The 9875-nt window shown below is 35.5% G+C and overlaps 1 long non-coding RNA gene across 1 annotated transcript; it reads right to left on the bottom strand.

Moving 5' to 3' along the window:
- Positions 1–2507: 2507 nt before the first annotated feature.
- Positions 2508–5674, bottom strand: LOC145429589 (uncharacterized). Its single transcript, XR_013909834.1, has 2 exons — positions 4420–5674; positions 2508–4195 (listed from the first exon to the last, which is right to left on the bottom strand). It is a non-coding gene; the product is annotated as an uncharacterized LOC145429589 (long non-coding RNA).
- Between the last annotated feature and the right edge of the window lie 4201 nt (positions 5675–9875).

Genomic DNA, 9875 nt, shown 5'->3' on the forward strand with positions numbered 1-9875 from the left:
AACAGCAGTCACCTCAAGGCGCTTTGTATTGTACAGTAGATCATACAATAATAGATACCGAGAAAGACTCAACAATCATATGACCCCCTATGAGCAAGCACTTTGGCGACAGTGGGAAGGAAAAACTCCCTTTGAACAAGAAGAAAACTCCAGCAGAACCAGGCTCAGGGAGGGGCGGGGCCATCTGCTGCGACCGGTTGGGGTGAGAGAAGGAAGACAGGATAAAGACATGCTGTGGAAGAGAGACAGAGATTAATAACAGATATGATTCAATGCAGAGAGGTTTATTAACACATAGTGAGTGAGAAACTGGTGACTGGAAAGGAAAAACTCAATGCATCATGGGAATCCCCGGCAGCCTACGTCTATTGCAGCATAACTAAGGGTGGCTTCAGCATCACCTGGTCCAGCCCTGTTACGCCCCACTTAAAAACGAAGTGTTGACTGGAGTGAGGGGTAACACAAAGTGAAAGAGAAAACATGAACTACTGGAGAATAGATGTCATTAAACATGATTTATTGCCCGAAACTACTACAGTAAAAATAAACACAGGGAAGCTCTCTTCTTCAGGGTCTCCAAGGCCAAAACAACAAACAAAACACCCCCTTTAGCTAAAAATCAAACCAAGTACTCTCTAACCAAAACAAAATACAATGGCTGAGCTCCCTGTCTAACCAAAACAGGAGAAAACAGTTGAAACAAAAATGGCAGAGAACCCCTACCTGCTTCCACAACGATGAACTAATTAACACAGTAAGGGCACACCTTTGCTTACAATAAAAGAAAGAAAACCAAAGTTTCACGGAGTTTAAGGTGTCTCTCTCTCTCTTGCTCTCACTCACTCACTCACTCACTCACTCACTCACTCACTCAGGCCTGCTGCCCAAAACACTATAGCTCACAGCTCTGGCAAAAATGGGGGAAGTGGCAGCGGTGTGGCAGTTTAGGATGGCAGACTATATGCCGTGGCTGACGAGCTGGAACACACCTCAGCTGTGGCTCATGAGGCAGACCTGCAACACAAGAAAAAGGAGAAAAAAAACTCTTCCACAGAGGGAGAGCCACTAGAGGTCAGCGACCGTAACAAGCCCTAACTATATGCTTTAGCAAAAAGGAAAGTTTTAAGCCTAATCTTAAAAAGATGAGAAGTTAGCTGAAGCAGGGTGGTGCAGGGGCTGGTCAGATATCAAGTGCTGAGAGTGGATCTTTGGTCCTCTGTGCAGCTCTGTCCACTCTCAGCTGTTCCAGGATTGCTAAAGACACTGCCCTGCAAAGCAATAACACAAGAAAGTCGCCATTTTAATACAAAAACAGCATTTCCATTGTTGGTAGCTGTAGTATGTTGTTAAAATGCCCTTTTAAACCCAACATATTTACATTCACATAACTACAAATAAACTTAAATCTACAGTGCTGCTGGCACAGGATGATGATTCATACCAACGGATGGATTTGATCTTCAAGAAAGTTCATAGTCAGTGAGAAGAAACAGGTCAAGTATAAAGAGACAAATGGAACATTCTGCAGCCTTTATATACTCTCGGTTGCTCCTTGGTTAAGTGCATGTGATAGAACTGTACGAGTGAAGTGCAAAGTTAATTTATGGTAATTTATAGTTACTCCTTCTTACTGCCAATAATCTGTGCACTTTCAGGTGAGCTCTTTGTTCTCTCTGTACAATACCACCTTCACCTTCAATAGCACCTTAGAGTATTCTGACTGGCTGCATCACCACCTGGTACGGCAGCTGTAATGCTCTGGACCGCAAAGCTCTGCAGAGGGTGGTGAGATCAGCACAGCGCATCACCAGGACTGAACTGCCAGCCATGCAGGATCTCTACAGACTGCGCTGCATGAAGAAGACACAGCGGATCCTCTCTGATCCTAGCCACCCCAGCCACAGACTTTTCACATTCCTGCTGTCTGGCAGGAAGTTCAGGAGCATTCAGACCCGCACTACCAGACATAGAGACAGCTTTTACCCACAAGCCATCAGGCTTTTGAACTGCTGACATTCTATACACACCATTACACACTCACTACAATTACAGGACTCTACACACTGTCACTTCAACTAATGCCACTAAAATGCTCGTTGCACAAGATCTGCACAAACTGTAAATACCAACTTGTCTGAAATACTCTAAATATTTTATACTATTTTTCTCTCTTTTTTCTCTTTATCATTATTATTAATGATATTTCCTGTTAATTTCTTCTTAATTTAACACTTTCTATATGCTCATGTAAAGCAGAGGAGCACGAGCCAAAGAATTTCATTATGGGTAAATGTGGCTACACTGTTTATCTGTACATGACAATAAAACTTGAAACCATTTTCAGTGTGTATGCAAGTCCACCCAAGCCACATTCCTGAGAACAAAGGAACATTACAAACACTATCAGATTTCAGCACTCGCATATCATCCGTATCAGAAGGTCTGGTTATTAGCTAAAAATGTCCCATTAAATAACTTATTAAGAAAACAACTAAATACACAGAAAATATTATGAAAACTGGTTTATTTTATATCTCCTACTTTGAAGTGAAGCAATAAAAACATGTATAAAACATCACAAACTGTAATATTATACAAATTAGAGATGGCACGATACCACTTTTTTATGTCCGATACCGATACCGATATCATAAATTTGGATATCTGCCGATACCGATATGAATCCGATATAGTGTTTTTTAATCAACAAAACTGTTTTTTTTAAATATCTTGCTGCATTTTGTATAAGTTCATACTCAAGTTTAAAACAACAACTACACTAAAGCTATTCTGTTATACCTGTATGCAAAAAAAATATTTCATAGTTGAGCAATACTGATCAATCTAATCAACTTAAACCTACACCATCCTCCCTATTCTGGTATTTTAAAGAGTACTTAGCGTAAATATTAAGCAACCTAACTAATAGGGTTCCAACTCCCAGCAACAACAAAAATAAATGAATAAAAAATAGGGAACCACCCCTCACGCTCCACCTTATGATGCTTAATCGACGTAATCAACCTTAAGTTGATGCAGTGTGAAATTATTTTTCAAGAAATATTAAATAGATTCAACATCTTTCTTCAACAAAATTGCAGACTGCACAGATGGTACCTTCCCAAAGTAAAAAGTACTATAGCTTACTAGGGTATATATATTAGACTTAATAGTCACTATGTACAGTAATTGACTTCTATTCCTTTTACATCAAATTAAAACTTTGGGTGTAAGATTCAGATAATTATTTATAAAAACCTAGACATTTTAAATGAGAATAAGAAAGAAAAGTATGTCTTTGTGCCCCCTTTTCCCTGTTCATGCCCTATCGGCCCCCCTGGCTAAACTTTGCTAGATCCGCCCCTGCACAGTTACCAGCGTCAGCTACGTAGAAAAAGATCCTGGTGTAGAAAGTAATAATAAATAAATTCTAACAACAGCTTATCAAGCTTAAACGTGCTGCTGTTCTTCAGCCGCTGGTTTCCTCTTTCTGGTGCAAACTGGGCCAAAAACAAACAAGAGAGACGGACTCGCGACAGAAAAGCCGATCAGCTGATCATTAAGCAGTTTCATGATTGAAATAGCAGCAAGAAGAGGCAGTCGCTTGTTAAGCTTAACGCAGGAATGCTTTACAAACATTCAGAGATGGACTTACACACTTGCTTTACTTCTCTCGGGATAACTTTGTCAGAGATGAAATGCCGGGTTGCTAGCGAAGCTCCAAATGCTATCCAGACCACCAACAGGTCCCGCATGCCACAACTGCTCTATCACGTGATGCATACTGCTACGACGTGCTAACGTTCTGAGGTGAGTTACGGCGTGTTGCAAGTTTTGTGAGGTGCTTTTGTGATATTTAATGGGTCGGATTACATTTTTTATTTTTCTCCGATATCCGATCCAGTAATTTAGGTCAGTATCGGACCGATACCGATACGTAATATCGGATCGGTCCATCTCTAATACAAATGCTTCCTGCTGATGCAATGGAGACATCTTCCAGTGACAGTCTTCATCAGTGTGAGTGTGAGGAGGATCCTAAACCAACCGACACAGAAGTGCATGTTCACAACTCCCTCTGTGCAGACGGGGTCAGCACCCTGGGTGAGGAGGGGTGGTGCTGTGGCCAGTCAGGTATGAAGTGCTCAGAGTGGATCTTTGGTCCTCTGTGCAGCTCTGTCCACTCTCAGCTGCTCTGCAAAGCAATAACACGAGAAAGACGTCATTTTAACACAATACAGCATTTTCATTGTTGGCAGCTGCAGTATGTTGTTAAAATGCAATTTTAAACTCAACATATACACACAATAACTATAAATAAACTTAAACCTACAGTACTGTAGGACGATGATTTACACCAGCTATTGGAAGGATTTAGTCTTCAAGACAGTTTGTAGCCAATGTGAGGTGATAACTTACATAGCTGGAACACAGCACCACTCTCCAGTTTGTCATTTGGTCATCCATCCTTCTCATCGGGTTGGGGTAAGGCTGTCTTCTGGGTGGAGTATCTCTCTGTGTTAGCTCCGTCTTGGACGTTGAGTGTCTGAAGTGCTGAATGCTGGGAGAGGACAAGTGTAAAGCACCTGAAGACAAAAAGACAAAGAGAAAAGCATGAATTCACAGATCACAGAGTTCTTCAATTTACTTTTCATCTGTTATGTGTTTTTACCTTACCTCTGATCCCTTAGCCACAGGCTATACCTTATGTAAAAACAAGAGACCACCTTTGCAGATTGAACAAATATTTGAAATTGTGGTGGCAGATTTCTTTTCTCATGTATTAATCACATATTGAATCATATCACATTAGTTATAGTAATATCACTTTCTCACTCCTGTCACTAGTTTACATGCATGTGGAATGTTAACACAGTGAGGCCAATGTAATGGGAAATGTTAAACAGATAGTGGGACTCCATCTGCTTATCAGGGATGTAAATCCTTACATAATGGCCAAGCAGAAAACAAGATCATAATTCTCTCTGTGAGGGACAAAGTATAGCCCCCCTGTGAGAGGGGCCAACATGTGAGTTTGTGGAATGTTCTTTGTCTGTGTGTCTGTATATAAGATGTAAGGGCGGTGGACACAATGCAGAGAAGGTCCTAGTGTTTCACGGGGATGCTCTCTCCACATTGCAATGTGTTTATTAAACTCACTTCAAATCAAGCTCACTGGGTGTGTTGTAGGTTATTGTTAAATTTTCCACAACAAAATAAAGTGCAAGAAAGTTACTTACCAGCATGACAAGACATAATTGCACAAATAAACATTAAAAGACATGAAAAGAAGTCAAGGATATTTGCAATAAACAGATCTCAGTGCAAGAAAGTTACTTACCAGCAATACAAGACATAAATACACACATAAACATTACAAGACATAAATACACACATAAACATTACAAGACATAAATACACACATAAACATTACAATACATAAATACACACATAAACATTATAAGACAAAAAAAACAGATCAAAGATATTTGCAATAAACAGACCTGAGTGCAACAAAGTTAATTACCAGCAATACAAGACATAAATACACACATAAACATTACAAGACATACATACACACATAAACATTATAAGACATAAAAACAGGTCAAAGATATTTGCAATAATCAGACCTCAGTGCAAGAAAGTTACTTACCAGCAATACAAGACATAAATACACACATAAACATTATAAGGAAAAAAAACAGATCAAAGATATTTGCAACAAACAGACCTCAGTGCAAGAAAGTTACTTACCAGCAATACAAGACATAAATACACACATAAACATTACAAGACATAAAAACAAGTCAAAGATATTTGCAATAAACAGACCTCAGTTCAAGAAAGTTACTTACCAGCAATACAAGACATAAATACACACATAAACATTATAAGACATACATACACACATAAACATTATAAGAAATTAAAAAAAAGTCAAAGATATTTGCAATAAAAGGACCTCAGTGCAAGAAAGTTACTTACCAGCAATGCAAGACATAAATACACACATAAACATTATAAGACAAAAAAACAGATCAAAGATATTTGCAATAAACAGACATCAGTTCAAGAAAGTTACTTACCAGCAATACAAGACAAAAATACACACATAAACATTATAAGACATAAAAACAAGTCAAAGATGTTTGCAATAATCAGACCTCAGTGCAAGAAAGTTACTTACCAGAAATACAAGACATAAATACACACATAAACATTACAAGACATAAATACACACATAAACATTACAAGACATAAATACACACATAAACATTATAAGACATAAAAACAAGTCAAAGATGTTTGCAATAAACAGACCTCAGTGCAAGAAAGTTACTTACCAGAAATACAAGACATAAATACACACATAAACATTACAAGACATAAATACACACATAAACATTATAAGACATAAAAACAAGTCAAAGATGTTTGCAACAAACAGACCTCAGTGCAAGAAAGTTACTTACCAGCAATACAAGACATAATTACACATTTGACAGCAATATAAGACATAAATACACACATAAACATTATAAGACATAAAAACAAGTGAAAGATATTTGCAATAAACAGACCTCAGTGCAAGAAAGTTACTTACCAGCAATACAAGACATAATTACACATTTAACAGCAATATAAGACATAAATACACACATAAACATTATAAGACATAAAAACAAGTCAAAGATATGTGCAATAATCAGACCTCAGTGCAAGAAAGTTACTTACCAGAAATACAAGACATAAATACACACATAAACATTATAAGACATAAAAACAAGTCAAAGATATGTGCAATAATCAGACCTCAGTGCAAGAAAGTTACTTACCAGCAATACAAGACATAAATACACACATAAACATTATAAGACATAAAAACAAGTCAAAGATATTTGCAATAAACAGACCTCAGTGCAAGAAAGTTACTTACCAGCAATACAAGACATAAATACACACATAAACATTATAAGACATAAAAACAAGTCAAAGATATTTGCAATAATCAGACCTCAGTGCAAGAAAGTTACTTACCAGAAATACAAGACATAAATACACACATAAACATTATAAGACATAAATACACACATAAACATTATAAGACATAAAAACAAGTCAAAGATATTTGCAATAAACAGACCTCAGTGTAAGAAAGTTACTTACCAGCAATACAAGACATAAATACACACATAAACATTACAAGACAAAAAAACAGATCAAAGATACTTGCAATAAACAGACCTCAGTGCAAGAAAGTTACTTAACAGCAATACAAGACACAATTACACACATAAACATTATAAGAGATAAAAACAATTCAAAGATATTTGCAATAATCAGACCTCAGTGCAAGAAAGTTACTTACCAGCAATACAAGACATAAATACACACATAAACATTGTAAGACATAAAAACAAGTCAAAGATATTTGCAATAATCAGACCTCAGTGCAAGAAAGTTACTTACCAGCAATACAAGACATAAATACACACATAAACATTATAAGACATAAAAACAAGTCAAAGATGTTTGCAACAAACAGGCTCAGTGCAAGAAAGTTACTTACCGGCAATACAAGACATAAATACACACATAAATATTATAAGACATAAAAACAGGTCAAAGATATTTGCAATAAACAGACCTCAGTGCAAGAAAGTTACTTACCAGCGACACAAGACATAAATACACACATAAACATTATAAGAAACGAAAACAGATCAAAGATATTTGCAACAAACAGACCTCAGTGCAAGAAAGTTACTTACCGGCAATACAAGACATAAATACACACATAAACATTATAAGACATAAAAACAAGTCAAAGATATTTGCAATAAACAGACCTCAGTGCAAGAAAGTTACTTACCAGCAATACAAGACATAAATACACACATAAACATTATAAGACATAAAAACAAGTCAAAGATATTTGCAATAATCAGACCTCAGTGCAAGAAAGTTACTTACCAGCAATACAAGACATAAATACACATATAAACATTATAAGACATAAAAACAAGTCAAAGATATTTGCAATAACCAGACCTCAGTGCAAGGAAGTTTCTTACCAGCAATACAAGACATAAATACACACATAAACATTATAAGACATACATACACACATAAACATTATAAGAAATTAAAAAAAAGTCAAAGATATTTGCAATAAAAGGACCTCAGTGCAAGAAAGTTACTTACCAGCAATGCAAGACATAAATACACACATAAACATTATAAGACAAAAAAACAGATCAAAGATATTTGCAATAAACAGACATCAGTTCAAGAAAGTTACTTACCAGCAATACAAGACAAAAATACACACATAAACATTATAAGACATAAAAACAAGTCAAAGATGTTTGCAATAATCAGACCTCAGTGCAAGAAAGTTACTTATCAGAAATACAAGACATAAATACACACATAAACATTACAAGACATAAATACACACATAAACATTACAAGACATAAATACACACATAAACATTATAAGACATAAAAACAAGTCAAAGATGTTTGCAATAAACAGACCTCAGTGCAAGAAAGTTACTTACCAGAAATACAAGACATAAATACACACATAAACATTACAAGACATAAATACACACATAAACATTATAAGACATAAAAACAAGTCAAAGATGTTTGCAACAAACAGACCTCAGTGCAAGAAAGTTACTTACCAGCAATACAAGACATAATTACACATTTGACAGCAATATAAGACATAAATACACACATAAACATTATAAGACATAAAAACAAGTGAAAGATATTTGCAATAAACAGACCTCAGTGCAAGAAAGTTACTTACCAGCAATACAAGACATAATTACACATTTAACAGCAATATAAGACATAAATACACACATAAACATTATAAGACATAAAAACAAGTCAAAGATATGTGCAATAATCAGACCTCAGTGCAAGAAAGTTACTTACCAGAAATACAAGACATAAATACACACATAAACATTATAAGACATAAAAACAAGTCAAAGATATGTGCAATAATCAGACCTCAGTGCAAGAAAGTTACTTACCAGCAATACAAGACATAAATACACACATAAACATTATAAGACATAAAAACAAGTCAAAGATATTTGCAATAAACAGACCTCAGTGCAAGAAAGTTACTTACCAGCAATACAAGACATAAATACACACATAAACATTATAAGACATAAAAACAAGTCAAAGATATTTGCAATAATCAGACCTCAGTGCAAGAAAGTTACTTACCAGAAATACAAGACATAAATACACACATAAACATTATAAGACATAAATACACACATAAACATTATAAGACATAAAAACAAGTCAAAGATATTTGCAATAAACAGACCTCAGTGTAAGAAAGTTACTTACCAGCAATACAAGACATAAATACACACATAAACATTACAAGACAAAAAAACAGATCAAAGATACTTGCAATAAACAGACCTCAGTGCAAGAAAGTTACTTAACAGCAATACAAGACACAATTACACACATAAACATTATAAGACATAAAAACAAGTCAAAGATATTTGCAATAATCAGACCTCAGTGCAAGAAAGTTAATTACCAGCAATACAAGACATAAATACACACATAAACATTATAAGACATAAAAACAAGTCAAAGATGTTTGCAACAAACAGGCTCAGTGCAAGAAAGTTACTTACCGGCAATACAAGACATAAATACACACATAAATATTATAAGACATAAAAACAGGTCAAAGATATTTGCAATAAACAGACCTCAGTGCAAGAAAGTTACTTACCAGCGACACAAGACATAAATACACACATAAACATTATAAGAAACGAAAACAGATCAAAGATATTTGCAACAAACAGACCTCA

This window comes from Astatotilapia calliptera, chromosome 6, assembly GCF_964374335.1.
Source record: "Astatotilapia calliptera chromosome 6, fAstCal68.1, whole genome shotgun sequence".
In the NCBI taxonomy this organism is placed as follows: Eukaryota; Metazoa; Chordata; class Actinopteri; order Cichliformes; family Cichlidae; genus Astatotilapia; species Astatotilapia calliptera.